Consider the following 17,350-nt stretch of genomic DNA (forward strand, 5'->3'; position numbering starts at 1 on the left):
TGAGCGATTTTAAGTTGGTGTTCTACAAACAAATGATTTTTTTAAATTTTTTTACGAACCAATGGTTTTAAGTTTGTCCTACGAAAATAGATTTTAAGTTTGTTCTAATTTAGAATCATTTTAATTATGATGTATAACTTTTGTATGTTTTTTATTTTGTTTTTTTCTTGGTTCAATTTAACCCGAGTTGACTTGAGGTCTGAATTAAAATAAGTATTATGTTTTTTAATTTTAAAAGAAAAAATAATAATATAAATGATAGGTTAGCCTTCCCGTGAGTGGCATCCAATCCTTTCCCACTCTTCTTGCATCCTCAATCCTAGTTTATCTTTTCGCTCTCCTTAAGACCACTCCAACTATCTTTTTCTCTCTCTCCTCTCCATTCCAAACTCTAACTTGCTTTCTTTTTTGGTTCTTTCTCTCAATCTCTTTAATGGCTGCGATTGTCGGAAATAATCTCAATCTGACGATGGAGGAGGTTCTGTGGCGTCTTCTGCCAGAGACTTTACTCCGATTTAAGTCTATTTACAAGTCCTGGTATGCTCTAACATTTCTCAAATTCTTGTAAACATAAATGTATTTTACACAAGCTTGTGGTGCCGAAAAACGTTGGAAAAGAGGAAATTATGCTCTCTATCCTCATGTTTCCCTTCGATTCATCTATGTCCGTTATAGATCTCGATTTTCTATATAATGATAATTCTTAGTATTTTGAAATCTAATGTCATTCTCACGACTACGCCTTTGCTGCTGTGAGATATTTTCCTTTTTAACCCATTATAATAATATATTTTTTTTAATTAGTATTTGAATGATAATAGCTTTACGTATAAATTAGTATTTATATAAATTTATACATATAATACTAAGATCTTAATATAAATTACAAAAAATCTCACCTAAAGTTCATTTCACATCGGCCTTTTGCAAGTAAGTAGGGAGTAATTGTTGGGTTAGAATCTATGAATGGTGAACATAGATAGACTTACCCTTACAACTCTTATCACCGGTCTTATCAAGCTACATCCAAACTAAGTAAAACAAGTAATAATGTAGCTACGTCCCATTTGAAGTCTAAGAAAGATGATGAGAGTGAAAAGGTGAAGTAGTATACAATTGGGATAAGCATTTATAGAGAAGGACTCAATCAGCCTCCTCAACTATTTTTGACATATTAATGAATGTGTGTATTTATGGTAAGAACAAGAGATTTTAAGTTTGTTAGATGAACGAGGGATTTTAAGTTTGTTGTAAGAACATGAGATTTTAAGTTGTTCTACATAGATGGAATTTTAAGTTTGTTAAGTTGAAATATCATTACCCAATAGAGAACAGCCGAATAATTGTATGAACACATTATATTTATTTTAGTAGATATTTTAGGAAGATCTATATATTTTAGGAGGAAGAAATCTAGATATTTTAGGAGGAAGAGATCTATATATTTTAGGAGAGATCTAGATATTTTACTAAAAGATTTAGATTTGTTAGGTCTAGATTTAGATTTGTTAGATCGGTATTGATTAGGCTCTAGTATAAATACCCCTCCTCCCAACGTAAGTTATTCATCAAAGAAATCCAAAAACAATAAAGAGTAGTAGTATTATACAGAAAATGTCTTGTATTCTCTTCTCGATGGGTCTTAATAAAGAGTCGATTGGTTTTAATAAAGAGTGCGAGTATTCTCTTCTCGGTTGGTCTTAATAAAGAGTTGATTGGTCTTAATAAAGAGTTGATTGGTTTTAATAAAGAGTGTGAGTGTGAGTGTTTCCCACAGAAAGTTGTGTTAAACAATTGGTATCAGAGTAAGGTTACTGCAGGTTATCTGATCTCTTGGAATTCTTAGCATGCTCTGTGGTTGCAGCACTGTCTGATCTTCAACATCAGAAACGATTTCTTGAGATTAGTAGTGAGTGAGTTTCTTTTGTGTCGTGAGTAGTATGTGACTCTGCAAGTCTTGTGTCGAAAGAGCTTGTTTGGTATTACTGAGGTATGACCAACATGATGGGTGATTTCCAAGTCGTTGGAGGAATCAAGAAACTCAACAACTACAACTACAACACGTGGGGCAACATGCATGATGTCTTATTTACAAGGATAGGATCTTTGGGAGATCGTTGGCGGGTGTGAAACTACGCCGCCAGAGGAGGATTCTAACGGTTCCTTATGCAAATGGAGAATCAAAGCAGGCAAAGCAATGTTTGCCTTGAAGAGCACAATTGGAGAAGAGATGTTAGAACATATTTCAGACGACAAGATATCGAAAGAAGCATGGGACACGTTCGTGGTGTTGTTCTCAAAGAAGAACGATACAAGGCTACAACTTCTGGAGAATGAGTTGTTGTCAATTTCACAACGTGACATGACGATTGTTCAGTACTTCCACAAGGTCAAGTTGATCTGTCGAGAGATTATTGAACTAGACCCGAAGTCCGCCATTGTAGAATCTCAAATGAAGAGGATTATAATCCACGGATTGCGACCGGAATAAAGAAGTTTTATTACTGTTGTACAAGGATGACCCACTCAACCATCACTTGTAGAGTTCGGAAATTTGTTAGCCAGCCAAGAAGTCATGGCTAAACAAATGGGTGGCATCACATTGAAGGGTGAAGAAGAAGCACTCTACACAAGTGAAAGTCGGAGAAATAATAGGTCGTCTATCAAACTTGATATAATGGTGATAAAAGAAGAAGCCACCAAGGGACTGCACAACCTGAAAGAGCTCAGAAGAATGACAACAAAAGTTTCCAAGAAAAGAAATTTGGAGGTATTTGCTATAATTGCGGGAAAAAGGGCCACATGTCTAGAGATTGTTGGTCCAAGAAGTCTGTTGAAAGCAATGTGGCAATATCCAGAAATAATATAGAGAATGAATGGGATGTAGAGGTACTATGTCCCATAGTAGAAGACGAGCTAGCACTCATGGCAATGATGGAAGAGCATATCGATTACGAGGATGACTAGATCAATGATTCAGGATGCTTAAACCACATGATTGACGATCAAAGCGGTGTAATGGAAGATGGGTGGCCCTCAGAGAAGGAAGTATTACTAGGCCTTGAGCAAATTGAAGAAATTATTCTACAGAACACGGGGGGAACAAACTAAAGAAATTCTTTTACAGAACACAAAGGAGCAAACTGAAGAAATTCTTTTACATAACACAGAGGAGTAAACTGAAGAGATTCTTCCACAAAAGACGGGGAGTAAATTGTACACATTTTCTTAACTGCTGATGTGCTTGAAGATTCAAGTGACACTAGTGTTGGTGAGCAAGAAGTGACTCAACCAAGCGAGCCTAGTAAAAATGAAATGACACCTCAACAACTCAAACATTCAGAAATAATCCTAAAGGAAAATCCAAAGTATGCCAACGCAGTAGAAGATGAAGTTAATGAGCCGGAGACATATGAAGAAGCATCACAAAACTCAGCTTAGCAGAAAGCGATGGAGAAAGAAACTATAACACTGGAACAGAATCAAACTTGGAAATTAGTGCCAAGACCAAGAGATACCAAACTCATCTCTTGCAAGTGGGCTTACGAAATAACGTGTACCCTGGATGGATCATCGTGAGATACAAAGCTTAGACTATAGATTCAGGGTTCTCTAAAAAATTTGGACTAGACTATGATGAAACGTTTAGTCTAATGGCAAATATCATTATCGTACAAGTTCCTCTAGTACTTGCAGTAAATAAAGATTGGAAACTATGGCAGATGGATATGAATAATGCTTTCTTGCATGGAGAGTTAAACAGAGAGTTCTAATGGACCAACCAAAGAAATTCGAAAATGAAGTTGGAGTCATTGATCAATATATCTAAAATTTGAAGAAGCCTCATTTGGATACGGCTCGATGGACCTTGAGATATATCAAAGGTACAATCAATTACGATGGTTTATACAAAAGAAGCGAAGACTAAAAGCTAGCTGGATATAGTGATGTCGACTATGCAGGAGACCACGATACCCGAAAATCAATCACTGGGTATGTGTTCAAGCTCGGTTCGAGAACAATTTTTTGGTGTAACAAAAGACAACCAGCAGTATCATTGTCAACTAGAGAAGTAGAGTATAGAGCAGCAGCTGGAGCAGCTCAGGAAAATACATGGTTAAAACTTTTGATGGAAGATTGACACTAGAAAATTGAGTATCCAATACCACTTCATTGCAACAATCAATCTGTGATTCGCCTAACAGAAAATTCGGTGTTTCATGCTAGAACAAAGCATGTGGAGGTACACTACCATTTCATTAGAAAGAAAGTCTTGAAGAAAGAAATCAAGATGCAGCAGATCAAGACAGATGACCAAGTGACAGACTTGTTTACAAAAGGGCTAAATACTAGCAAACATGAGAGTTTTCGCTGTCAGCTCAACATGATGCAGCAAATGAGGACTGGTGCTGAGGGGGAGTGTTGAAATATCATTACTAGCCCAATAGAGTCAAGCCCAATAATTGTATCTATCTATTTTAGGGGAAAGAGATCTAGATATTTTAGGAGAGATCTAAATATTTTACTAAAAAGATTTAGATTTGGTAGGTCGGGATTGCTTAGGCTTTAGTATAAATACCCCTCCACCCAACCTAAGTTATTCATCCCAGAAATCCAAAAACAAAAAAAAGTAGTAGTATTCTACAAAGTGTCTTGTATTCTCTTCTCCTCGATTGGTCTTAATAAAGAGTCGATTGGTCTTAATAAAGAGTGCGAGTGTTTCCCATAAAAAGTTGTGTTCAACATGTTATACTAACAGAAACCTCTTAAGTTTTTACTCAAAAACATATTTTATTATATTTTTTTTTACTCAAAATAATATTATATTTTTTTATTTAAAACATGTTTATTATTTTTTTAATCCAAAATAATATTTTTTAAGCAAAATATTTATATATTTATTATATGAATACTCTGAATCATTTGTTAGGTGGTAAATTTAATTCCACTGTGGTTGGTTACTTAAAATACCTTTATTATTTTTTTAATTCAAAATAATATCTTTTTCTATCCAAAATATTTATATATTTGTTATATGAATACTTGAATCATTTGTTAGGGGTGAATTTAATTCTACTGAGGTTGTTGGTGGAGTGTAAATACACATTTGAACTAATTTGTATTTTATAAATACTTTCTAATCCAAAAACAAATGTTTTATTTGTTTTTACAAGGTCACAATGGTTGAATTGCTGAGATTGATGGTGTTCATGGTGCTCACTCATCTTTAGGGGTCACTTGCAGCTCATGCCAACTGATTTTGTTGGATTCTTATTACAGCTTCCTTCTCACTTTCATCCTTCTCTTTTCAGGTCTGAGATGGGAGGTTCTATGACCATATTTATGTTATGTTTTGTTTTGTTTTAAAGCAAAAGTTTAATATTAATATAAGTAGCTCTGGTCTATTATTTTCAACAATCGCTGCCATCACAAAAGTCACCGGTAGAGACCAAAAAAAAGATTAAAGCCACTTCAAGTTTGTAATGGTGAAGAGAGAGAAAAAAGATATTAATAGTCATTAGAGTGGTAGCGTTTGGACAATGGCCGCCATTAGAGAAGTCACTATTAGAGATAGAAAAAAATAAAATAAAACCACTTAGTGTTTGTAATGGTGAGGAGAGAGAGAAAAAAGAAAATAAACCACAGTTAGAGTGGTTATTAGGAAGAGAAAAAAAATCAAGACATGTTTGAATCTATTTTTCCTCAAGAGTTTATTCTAGAAAAAAAGAGGTTTTGGTGAAGAGTTTGTTTTACTAACATGTGGTTTTTGGTTTTAAGTTTATTGTACGAACATTAGATTTTAAGTTTGTTGTTTTACAAACAGACGATTTTAAGTTTGTATTAATATTATATAAATTTATACAAAAATCTTAACATCATATTACAAATTAGAATTTAAAAAAATTAGAATAATTTATACCTATCACCCAACCAAAGATTTTAAATTTGTTAGATGAAATTTGGTGGTAGAACAATAGATTTTAAGCTTGTTGTTCTACAAGAGATGACTTTTAAATTTGTTCTATGAATATATGATTTAAAGTTTGGTTAAATAAGTAATTTTAAGTTTGTTATACGAACCGTGAAATTTAAGTTTGTTGTATGATTAGAACAAATATTTGATATTTTTACTCAAAAATATATTTTTATTAGTTTTTTTTTACTCAAAATAATATTAGGTTTTTTAACTCAAAAGAATATCAAATTTATTATTTTTTTATCCAACATAATATTTTTTTTACCAAAAATATTTGTATATTTATTATATGAATAATAACAATAATTTGTTAAGTGGTAAACTTCATTCCATGTGTTGTTAAAGAGTTGTTACAAACGGAGAAAGGGTTTAGGGAACTGCTTCGAACGAAATATAAACGACCCAAAGTACACATATCGGGTCGACACTCATAAACACCCTCAAGTGACAATGCAGCTCTCAAACGCTCCCCCACCTCGAGCGACAGTTAGCGAAGACCTGAAAATAAAATCTAAAATGCAGTGAGTAAAAAAGTACTCGGTGAGCACCCTACTTGTAGGCTCTCATCGCATCCAGTTCCAGGTAGGTTTCCACGGGCTTTTCTCTAGGCTCCAGGAAGTTTGGGTTTAACTCTATAGTTTGGTTGACCTTCTGGGGAGGCTTCCGACGGTGTCGTGGTGTAGTTGGTTATCACGTCAGTCTAACACACTAAAGGTCTCCAGTTCAAGTCTGGGCGACGCCATCTTTTGCAATTTTTATTTTTATTTTTATTTTTATTTTTATATTTACAATCTCGATTCATTTTAGACCTCTACGACGAAGTTCAAGAGCCTTAGAGCTTGATAAGCCATCGAACCGTGCCCTCGAACACACATTGAGCATGTAATTAATTGTTTGGACTTTTATTGAAGAAATACCTGAACGAACAAACAAGGACTAAGGCGGAATGATGTGAGCACGTTATATGCTTGATTTAGCCTAGAAATTTATGAACTAAACTTAGTATCAGAGGTCTAGGTTGATTGGTCCAACAGACCATTTTCGCTAGACGAAGAGTCATTGAGTCTTTCGTGACGTGATTTTCGAGGCTTCAAATCTCAAACCGTGACGCAAATAAAACTAAAAGTAAAATTAAATTAAACATTCAGATAGTGCAATTTAAAATCAAACAACACCTCGACTAGAACAAATTGAAAGACAATGCAAACCATGTGTTGTTATAGAGTTGTTACAAACGGAGCAAGGGTTTGGGGTACTGCTTCGAACGAAATATAAACGACCCAAAGTACACATATCGGGTCGACACTCATAAACACCCTCAAGTGACAATGCAGCTCTCAAACGCTCCCCCACCTCGAGCGACAGTTAGCGAAGACCTGAAAATAAAATCTAAAATGCAGTGAGTAAAAAAGTACTCGGTGAGCACCCTACTTGTAGGCTCTCATCGCATCCAGTTCCAGGTAGGTTTCCACGGGCTTTTCTCTAGGCTCCAGGAAGTTTGGGTTTAACTCTATAGTTTGGTTGACCTTCTGGGGAGGCTTCCGACGGTGTCGTGGTGTAGTTGGTTATCACGTCAGTCTAACACACTAAAGGTCTCCAGTTCAAGTCTGGGCGACGCCATCTTTTGCAATTTTTATTTTTATTTTTATTTTTATTTTTATATTTACAATCTCGATTCATTTTAGACCTCTACGACGAAGTTCAAGAGCCTTAGAGCTTGATAAGCCATCGAACCGTGCCCTCGAACACACATTGAGCATGTAATTAATTGTTTGGACTTTTATTGAAGAAATACCTGAACGAACAAACAAGGACTAAGGCGGAATGATGTGAGCACGTTATATGCTTGATTTAGCCTAGAAATTTATGAACTAAACTTAGTATCAGAGGTCTAGGTTGATTGGTCCGACTGACCATTTTCGCTAGACGAAGAGTCATTGAGTCTTTCGTGACGTGATTTTCGAGGCTTCAAATCTCAAACCGTGACGCAAATAAAACTAAAAGTAAAATTAAATTAAACATTCAGATAGTGCAATTTAAAATCAAACAACACCTCGACTAGAACAAATTGAAAGACAATGCAAACCATGTGTTGTTATAGAGTTGTTACAAACGGAGCAAGGGTTTGGGGTACTGCTTCGAACGAAATATAAAAGACCCAAAGTACACATATCGGGTCGACACTCATAAACACCCTCAAGTGACAATGCAGCTCTCAAACGCTCTCCCACCTCGAGCGACAGTTAGCGAAGACCTGAAAAAGAAATCTAAAATGCAGTGAGTAAAAAAGTACTCGGTGAGCACCCTACTTGTAGGCTCTCATCGCATCCAGTTCCAGGTAGGTTTCCACGGGCTTTTCTCTAGGCTCCAGGAAGTTTGGGTTTAACTCTATAGTTTGGTTGACCTTCTGGGGAGGCTTCCGACGGTGTCGTGGTGTAGTTGGTTATCACGTCAGTCTAACACACTAAAGGTCTCCAGTTCAAGTCTGGGCGACGCCATCTTTTGCAATTTTTATTTTTATTTTTATTTTTATATTTACAATCTCGATTCATTTTAGACCTCTACGACGAAGTTCAAGAGCCTTAGAGCTTGATAAGCCCTCGAACCGTGCCCTCGAACACACATTGAGCATGTAATTAATTGTTTTGACTTTTATTGAAGAAATACCTGAACGAACAAACAAGGACTAAGGCGGAATGATGTGAGCACGTTATATGCTTGATTTAGCCTAGAAATTTATGAACTAAACTTAGTATCAGAGGTCTAGGTTGATTGGTCCAACAGACCATTTTCGCTAGACGAAGAGTCATTGAGTCTTTCGTGACGTGATTTTCGAGGCTTCAAATCTCAAACCGTGACGCAAATAAAACTAAAAGTAAAATTAAATTAAACATTCAGATAGTGCAATTTAAAATCAAACAACACCTCGACTAGAACAAATTGAAAGACAATGCAAACCATGTGTTGTTATAGAGTTGTTACAAACGGAGCAAGGGTTTGGGGTACTGCTTCGAACGAAATATAAAAGACCCAAAGTACACATATCGGGTCGACACTCATAAACACCCTCAAGTGACAATGCAGCTCTCAAACGCTCCCCCACCTCGAGCGACAGTTAGCGAAGACCTGAAAAAGAAATCTAAAATGCAGTGAGTAAAAAAGTACTCGGTGAGCACCCTACTTGTAGGCTCTCATCGCATCCAGTTCCAGGTAGGTTTCCACGGGCTTTTCTCTAGGCTCCAGGAAGTTTGGGTTTAACTCTATAGTTTGGTTGACCTTCTGGGGAGGCTTCCGACGGTGTCGTGGTGTAGTTGGTTATCACGTCAGTCTAACACACTGAAGGTCTCCAGTTCAAGTCTGGGCGACGCCATCTTTTGCAATTTTTATTTTTATTTTTATTTTTATATTTACAATCTCGATTCATTTTAGACCTCTACGACGAAGTTCAAGAGCCTTAGAGCTTGATAAGCCCTCGAACCGTGCCCTCGAACACACATTGAGCATGTAATTAATTGTTTGGACTTTTATTGAAGAAATACCTGAACGAACAAACAAGGACTAAGGCGGAATGATGTGAGCACGTTATATGCTTGATTTAGCCTAGAAATTTATGAACTAAACTTAGTATCAGAGGTCTAGGTTGATTGGTCCAACAGACCATTTTCGCTAGACGAAGAGTCATTGAGTCTTTCGTGACGTGATTTTCGAGGCTTCAAATCTCAAACCGTGACGCAAATAAAACTAAAAGTAAAATTAAATTAAACATTCAGATAGTGCAATTTAAAATCAAACAACACCTCGACTAGAACAAATTGAAAGACAATGCAAACCATGTGTTGTTATAGAGTTGTTACAAACGGAGCAAGGGTTTGGGGTACTGCTTCGAACGAAATATAAACGACCCAAAGTACACATATCGGGTCGACACTCATAAACACCCTCAAGTGACAATGCAGCTCTCAAACGCTCCCCCACCTCGAGCGACAGTTAGCGAAGACCTGAAAAAGAAATCTAAAATGCAGTGAGTAAAAAAGTACTCGGTGAGCACCCTACTTGTAGGCTCTCATCGCATCCAGTTCCAGGTAGGTTTCCACGGGCTTTTCTCTAGGCTCCAGGAAGTTTGGGTTTAACTCTATAGTTTGGTTGACCTTCTGGGGAGGCTTCCGACGGTGTCGTGGTGTAGTTGGTTATCACGTCAGTCTAACACACTGAAGGTCTCCAGTTCAAGTCTGGGCGACGCCATCTTTTGCAATTTTTATTTTTATTTTTATTTTTATATTTACAATCTCGATTCATTTTAGACCTCTACGACGAAGTTCAAGAGCCTTAGAGCTTGATAAGCCCGAGAACCGTGCCCTCGAACCGTGCCCTCGAACACACATTGAGCATGTAATTAATTGTTTGGACTTTTATTGAAGAAATACCTGAACGAACAAACAAGGACTAAGGCGGAATGATGTGAGCACGTTATATGCTTGATTTAGCCTAGAAATTTATGAACTAAACTTAGTATCAGAGGTCTAGGTTGATTGGTCCAACAGACCATTTTCGCTAGACGAAGAGTCATTGAATCTTTCGTGCTTGATTTAGCCTAGAAATTTATGAACTAAACTTAGTATGAGAGGTCTAGGTTGATTGGTCCAACAGACCATTTTCGCTAGACGAAGAGTCATTGAGTCTTTCGTGACGTGATTTTCGAGGCTTTAAATCTCAAACCGTGACGCAAATAAAACTAAAAGTAAAATTAAATTAAACATTCAGATAGTGCAATTTAAAATCAAACAACACCTCGACTAGAACAAATTGAAAGACAATGCAAACCATGTGTTGTTATAGAGTTGTTACAAACGGAGCAAGGGTTTGGGGTACTGCTTCGAACGAAATATAAACGACCCAAAGTACACATATCGGGTCGACACTCATAAACACCCTCAAGTGACAATGCAGCTCTCAAACGCTCCCCCACCTCGAGCGACAGTTAGCGAAGACCTGAAAAAGAAATCTAAAATGCAGTGAGTAAAAAAGTACTCGGTGAGCACCCTACTTGTAGGCTCTCATCGCATCCAGTTCCAGGTAGGTTTCCACGGGCTTTTCTCTAGGCTCCAGGAAGTTTGGGTTTAACTCTATAGTTTGGTTGACCTTCTGGGGAGGCTTCCGACGGTGTCGTGGTGTAGTTGGTTATCACGTCAGTCTAACACACTGAAGGTCTCCAGTTCAAGTCTGGGCGACGCCATCTTTTGCAATTTTTATTTTTATTTTTATTTTTACTTTTATATTTACAATCTCGATTCATTTTAGACCTCTACGACGAAGTTCAAGAGCCTTAGAGCTTGATAAGCCCTCGAACCGTGCCCTCGAACACACATTGAGCATGTAATTAATTTTTTGGACTTTTATTGAAGAAATACCTGAACGAACAAACAAGGACTAAGGCGGAATGATGTGAGCACGTTATATGCTTGATTTAGCCTAGAAATTTATGAACTAAACTTAGTATCAGAGGTCTAGGTTGATTGGTCCAACAGACCATTTTCGCTAGACGAAGAGTCATTGAGTCTTTCGTGACGTGATTTTCGAGGCTTCAAATCTCAAACCGTGACGCAAATAAAACTAAAAGTAAAATTAAATTAAACATTCAGATAGTGCAATTTAAAATCAAACAACACCTCGACTAGAACAAATTGAAAGACAATGCAAACCATGTGTTGTTATAGAGTTGTTACAAACGGAGCAAGGGTTTGGGGTACTGCTTCGAACGAAATATAAACGACCCAAAGTACACATATCGGGTCGACACTCATAAACACCCTCAAGTGACAATGCAGCTCTCAAATGCTCCCCCACCTCGAGCGACAGTTAGCGAAGACCTGAAAAAGAAATCTAAAATGCAGTGAGTAAAAAAGTACTCGGTGAGCACCCTACTTGTAGGCTCTCATCGCATCCAGTTCCAGGTAGGTTTCCACGGGCTTTTCTCTAGGCTCCAGGAAGTTTGGGTTTAACTCTATAGTTTGGTTGACCTTCTGGGGAGGCTTCCGACGGTGTCGTGGTGTAGTTGGTTATCACGTCAGTCTAACACACTGAAGGTCTCCAGTTCAAGTCTGGGCGACGCCATCTTTTGCAATTTTTATTTTTATTTTTATTTTTATATTTACAATCTCGATTCATTTTAGACCTCTACGACGAAGTTCAAGAGCCTTAGAGCTTGATAAGCCCTCGAACCGTGCCCTCGAACACACATTGAGCATGTAATTAATTGTTTGGACTTTTGTTGAAGAAATACCTGAACGAACAAACAAGGACTAAGGCGGAATGATGTGAGCACGTTATATGCTTGATTTAGCCTAGAAATTTATGAACTAAACTTAGTATCAGAGGTCTAGGTTGATTGGTCCAACAGACCATTTTCGCTAGACGAAGAGTCATTGAGTCTTTCGTGACGTGATTTTCGAGGCTTCAAATCTCAAGCCGTGACGCAAATAAAACTAAAAGTAAAATTAAATTAAACATTCAGATAGTGCAATTTAAAATCAAACAACACCTCGACTAGAACAAATTGAAAGACAATGCAAACCATGTGTTGTTATAGAGTTGTTACAAACGGAGCAAGGGTTTGGGGTACTGCTTCGAACGAAATATAAAAGACCCAAAGTACACATATCGAGTCGACACTCATAAACACCCTCAAGTGACAATGCAGCTCTCAAACGCTCCCCCACCTCGAGCGACAGTTAGCGAAGACCTGAAAAAGAAATCTAAAATGCAGTGAGTAAAAAAGTACTCGGTGAGCACCCTACTTGTAGGCTCTCATCGCATCCAGTTCCAGGTAGGTTTCCACGGGCTTTTCTCTAGGCTCCAGGAAGTTTGGGTTTAACTCTATAGTTTGGTTGACCTTCTGGGGAGGCTTCCGACGGTGTCGTGGTGTAGTTGGTTATCACGTCAGTCTAACACACTGAAGGTCTCCAGTTCAAGTCTGGGCGACGCCATCTTTTGCAATTTTTATTTTTATTTTTATTTTTATATTTACAATCTCGATTCATTTTAGACCTCTACGACGAAGTTCAAGAGCCTTAGAGCTTGATAAGCCCTCGAACCGTGCCCTCGAACACACATTGAGCATGTAATTAATTGTTTGGACTTTTATTGAAGAAATACCTGAACGAACAAACAAGGACTAAGGCGGAATGATGTGAGCATGTTATATGCTTGATTTAGCCTAGAAATTTATGAACTAAACTTAGTATCAGAGGTCTAGGTTGATTGGTCCGACAGACCATTTTCGCTAGACGAAGAGTCATTGAGTCTTTCGTGACGTGATTTTCGAGGCTTCAAATCTCAAACCGTGACGCAAATAAAACTAAAAGTAAAATTAAATTAAACATTCAGATAGTGCAATTTAAAATCAAACAACACCTCGACTAGAACAAATTGAAAGACAATGCAAACCATGTGTTGTTATAGAGTTGTTACAAACGGAGCAAGGGTTTGGGGTACTGCTTCGAACGAAATATAAACGACCCAAAGTACACATATCGGGTCGACACTCATAAACACCCTCAAGTGACAATGCAGCTCTCAAACGCTCCCCCACCTCGAGCGACAGTTAGCGAAGACCTGAAAAAGAAATCTAAAATGCAGTGAGTAAAAAAGTACTCGGTGAGCACCCTACTTGTAGGCTCTCATCGCATCCAGTTCCAGGTAGGTTTCCACGGGCTTTTCTCTAGGCTCCAGGAAGTTTGGGTTTAACTCTATAGTTTGGTTGACCTTCTGGGGAGGCTTCCGACGGTGTCGTGGTGTAGTTGGTTATCACGTCAGTCTAACACACTGAAGGTCTCCAGTTCAAGTCTGGGCGACGCCATCTTTTGCAATTTTTATTTTTATTTTTATTTTTATATTTACAATCTCGATTCATTTTAGACCTCTACGACGAAGTTCAAGAGCCTTAGAGCTTGATAAGCCCGAGAACCGTGCCCTCGAACACACATTGAGCATGTAATTAATTGTTTGGACTTTTATTGAAGAAATACCTGAACGAACAAACAAGGACTAAGGCGGAATGATGTGAGCACGTTATATGCTTGATTTAGCCTAGAAATTTATGAACTAAACTTAGTATCAGAGGTCTAGGTTGATTGGTCCAACAGACCATTTTCGCTAGACGAAGAGTCATTGAGTCTTTCGTGACGTGATTTTCGAGGCTTCAAATCTCAAACTGTGACGCAAATAAAACTAAAAGTAAAATTAAATTAAACATTCAGATAGTGCAATTTAAAATCAAACAACACCTCGACTAGAACAAATTGAAAGACAATGCAAACCATGTGTTGTTATAGAGTTGTTACAAACGGAGCAAGGGTTTGGGGTACTGCTTCGAACGAAATATAAACGACCCAAAGTACACATATCGGGTCGACACTCATAAACACCCTCAAGTGACAATGCAGCTCTCAAACGCTCCCCCACCTCGAGCGACAGTTAGCGAAGACCTGAAAAAGAAATCTAAAATGCAGTGAGTAAAAAAGTACTCGGTGAGCACCCTACTTGTAGGCTCTCATCGCATCCAGTTCCAGGTAGGTTTCCACGGGCTTTTCTCTAGGCTCCAGGAAGTTTGGGTTTAACTCTATAGTTTGGTTGACCTTCTGGGGAGGCTTCCGACGGTGTCGTGGTGTAGTTGGTTATCACGTCAGTCTAACACACTGAAGGTCTCCAGTTCAAGTCTGGGCGACGCCATCTTTTGCAATTTTTATTTTTATTTTTATTTTTATATTTACAATCTCGATTCATTTTAGACCTCTACGACGAAGTTCAAGAGCCTTAGAGCTTGATAAGCCCGAGAACCGTGCCCTCGAACAGTGCCCTCGAACACACATTGAGCATGTAATTAATTGTTTGGACTTTTATTGGAGAAATACCTGAACGAACAAACAAGGACTAAGGCGGAATGATGTGAGCACGTTATATGCTTGATTTAGCCTAGAAATTTATGAACTAAACTTAGTATCAGAGGTCTAGGTTGATTGGTCCAACAGACCATTTTCGCTAGACGAAGAGTCATTGAGTCTTTCGTGACGTGATTTTCGAGGCTTCAAATCTCAAACCGTGACGCAAATAAAACTAAAAGTAAAATTAAATTAAACATTCAGATAGTGCAATTTAAAATCAAACAACACCTCGACTAGAACAAATTGAAAGACAATGCAAACCATGTGTTGTTATAGAGTTGTTACAAACGGAGCAAGGGTTTGGGGTACTGCTTCGAACGAAATATAAACGACCCAAAGTACACATATCGGGTCGACACTCATAAACACCCTCAAGTGACAATGCAGCTCTCAAACGCTCCCCCACCTCGAGCGACAGTTAGCGAAGACCTGAAAAAGAAATCTAAAATGCAGTGAGTAAAAAAGTACTCGGTGAGCACCCTACTTGTAGGCTCTCATCGCATCCAGTTCCAGGTAGGTTTCCACGGGCTTTTCTCTAGGCTCCAGGAAGTTTGGGTTTAACTCTATAGTTTGGTTGACCTTCTGGGGAGGCTTCCGACGGTGTCGTGGTGTAGTTGGTTATCACGTCAGTCTAACACACTGAAGGTCTCCAGTTCAAGTCTGGGCGACGCCATCTTTTGCAATTTTTATTTTTATTTTTATTTTTATATTTACAATCTCGATTCATTTTAGACCTCTACGACGAAGTTCAAGAGCCTTAGAGCTTGATAAGCCCGAGAACCGTGCCCTCGAACAGTGCCCTCGAACACACATTGAGCATGTAATTAATTGTTTGGACTTTTATTGGAGAAATACCTGAACGAACAAACAAGGACTAAGGCGGAATGATGTGAGCACGTTATATGCTTGATTTAGCCTAGAAATTTATGAACTAAACTTAGTATCAGAGGTCTAGGTTGATTGGTCCAACAGACCATTTTCGCTAGACGAAGAGTCATTGAGTCTTTCGTGACGTGATTTTCGAGGCTTCAAATCTCAAACCGTGACGCAAATAAAACTAAAAGTAAAATTAAATTAAACATTCAGATAGTGCAATTTAAAATCAAACAACACCTCGACTAGAACAAATTGAAAGACAATGCAAACCATGTGTTGTTATAGAGTTGTTACAAACGGAGCAAGGGTTTGGGGTACTGCTTCGAACGAAATATAAACGACCCAAAGTACACATATCGGGTCGACACTCATAAACACCCTCAAGTGACAATGCAGCTCTCAAACGCTCCCCCACCTCGAGCGACAGTTAGCGAAGACCTGAAAAAGAAATCTAAAATGCAGTGAGTAAAAAAGTACTCGGTGAGCACCCTACTTGTAGGCTCTCATCGCATCCAGTTCCAGGTAGGTTTCCACGGGCTTTTCTCTAGGCTCCAGGAAGTTTGGGTTTAACTCTATAGTTTGGTTGACCTTCTGGGGAGGCTTCCGACGGTGTCGTGGTGTAGTTGGTTATCACGTCAGTCTAACACACTGAAGGTCTCCAGTTCAAGTCTGGGCGACGCCATCTTTTGCAATTTTTATTTTTATTTTTATTTTTATATTTACAATCTCGATTCATTTTAGACCTCTACGACGAAGTTCAAGAGCCTTAGAGCTTGATAAGCCCGAGAACCGTGCCCTCGAACAGTGCCCTCGAACACACATTGAGCATGTAATTAATTGTTTGGACTTTTATTGGAGAAATACCTGAACGAACAAACAAGGACTAAGGCGGAATGATGTGAGCACGTTATATGCTTGATTTAGCCTAGAAATTTATGAACTAAACTTAGTATCAGAGGTCTAGGTTGATTGGTCCAACAGACCATTTTCGCTAGACGAAGAGTCATTGAGTCTTTCGTGACGTGATTTTCGAGGCTTCAAATCTCAAACCGTGACGCAAATAAAACTAAAAGTAAAATTAAATTAAACATTCAGATAGTGCAATTTAAAATCAAACAACACCTCGACTAGAACAAATTGAAAGACAATGCAAACCATGTGTTGTTATAGNACGGAGCAAGGGTTTGGGGTACTGCTTCGAACGAAATATAAAAGACCCAAAGTACACATATCGGGTCGACACTCATAAACACCCTCAAGTGACAATGCAGCTCTCAAACGCTCCCCCACCTCGAGCGACAGTTAGCGAAGACCTGAAAAAGAAATCTAAAATGCAGTGAGTAAAAAAGTACTCGGTGAGCACCCTACTTGTAGGCTCTCATCGCATCCAGTTCCAGGTAGGTTTCCACGGGCTTTTCTCTAGGCTCCAGGAAGTTTGGGTTTAACTCTATAGTTTGGTTGACCTTTTGGGGAGGCTTCCGACTGTGTCGTGGTGTAGTTGGTTATCACGTCAGTCTAACACACTGAAGGTCTCCAGTTCAAGTCTAGGCGACGCCAT

The 17,350-nt window shown here is 38.3% G+C and overlaps 13 non-coding genes across 13 annotated transcripts; all 13 read left to right on the top strand.

Moving 5' to 3' along the window:
* Positions 1 to 6,645: 6,645 nt before the first annotated feature.
* TRNAV-AAC lies at positions 6,646 to 6,719 on the top strand. Its single transcript has one exon. It is a non-coding gene; the product is annotated as a tRNA-Val (tRNA).
* An 804-nt stretch (positions 6,720 to 7,523) lies between these two features.
* On the top strand, positions 7,524 to 7,597 carry TRNAV-AAC. Its single transcript has one exon. It is a non-coding gene; the product is annotated as a tRNA-Val (tRNA).
* An 804-nt stretch (positions 7,598 to 8,401) lies between these two features.
* On the top strand, positions 8,402 to 8,475 carry TRNAV-AAC. The gene has a single exon. It is a non-coding gene; the product is annotated as a tRNA-Val (tRNA).
* A 798-nt stretch (positions 8,476 to 9,273) lies between these two features.
* TRNAV-AAC lies at positions 9,274 to 9,347 on the top strand. The gene has a single exon. It is a non-coding gene; the product is annotated as a tRNA-Val (tRNA).
* A 798-nt stretch (positions 9,348 to 10,145) lies between these two features.
* TRNAV-AAC lies at positions 10,146 to 10,219 on the top strand. The gene has a single exon. It is a non-coding gene; the product is annotated as a tRNA-Val (tRNA).
* A 917-nt stretch (positions 10,220 to 11,136) lies between these two features.
* TRNAV-AAC lies at positions 11,137 to 11,210 on the top strand. Its single transcript has one exon. It is a non-coding gene; the product is annotated as a tRNA-Val (tRNA).
* Positions 11,211 to 12,014: 804 nt separating this feature from the next.
* Positions 12,015 to 12,088, top strand: TRNAV-AAC. Its single transcript has one exon. It is a non-coding gene; the product is annotated as a tRNA-Val (tRNA).
* Positions 12,089 to 12,886: 798 nt separating this feature from the next.
* TRNAV-AAC lies at positions 12,887 to 12,960 on the top strand. The gene has a single exon. It is a non-coding gene; the product is annotated as a tRNA-Val (tRNA).
* Positions 12,961 to 13,758: 798 nt separating this feature from the next.
* Positions 13,759 to 13,832, top strand: TRNAV-AAC. The gene has a single exon. It is a non-coding gene; the product is annotated as a tRNA-Val (tRNA).
* Positions 13,833 to 14,630: 798 nt separating this feature from the next.
* Positions 14,631 to 14,704, top strand: TRNAV-AAC. Its single transcript has one exon. It is a non-coding gene; the product is annotated as a tRNA-Val (tRNA).
* An 811-nt stretch (positions 14,705 to 15,515) lies between these two features.
* Positions 15,516 to 15,589, top strand: TRNAV-AAC. The gene has a single exon. It is a non-coding gene; the product is annotated as a tRNA-Val (tRNA).
* Positions 15,590 to 16,400: 811 nt separating this feature from the next.
* Positions 16,401 to 16,474, top strand: TRNAV-AAC. The gene has a single exon. It is a non-coding gene; the product is annotated as a tRNA-Val (tRNA).
* Positions 16,475 to 17,275: 801 nt separating this feature from the next.
* On the top strand, positions 17,276 to 17,349 carry TRNAV-AAC. Its single transcript has one exon. It is a non-coding gene; the product is annotated as a tRNA-Val (tRNA).
* The last annotated feature ends 1 nt before the right edge of the window (position 17,350 follows it).

The sequence above is a fragment of the Cucurbita maxima genome, unplaced genomic scaffold (genome assembly GCF_002738345.1).
Source record: "Cucurbita maxima cultivar Rimu unplaced genomic scaffold, Cmax_1.0 Cma_Scf00019, whole genome shotgun sequence".
Lineage (NCBI taxonomy): Eukaryota > Viridiplantae > Streptophyta > Magnoliopsida > Cucurbitales > Cucurbitaceae > Cucurbita > Cucurbita maxima.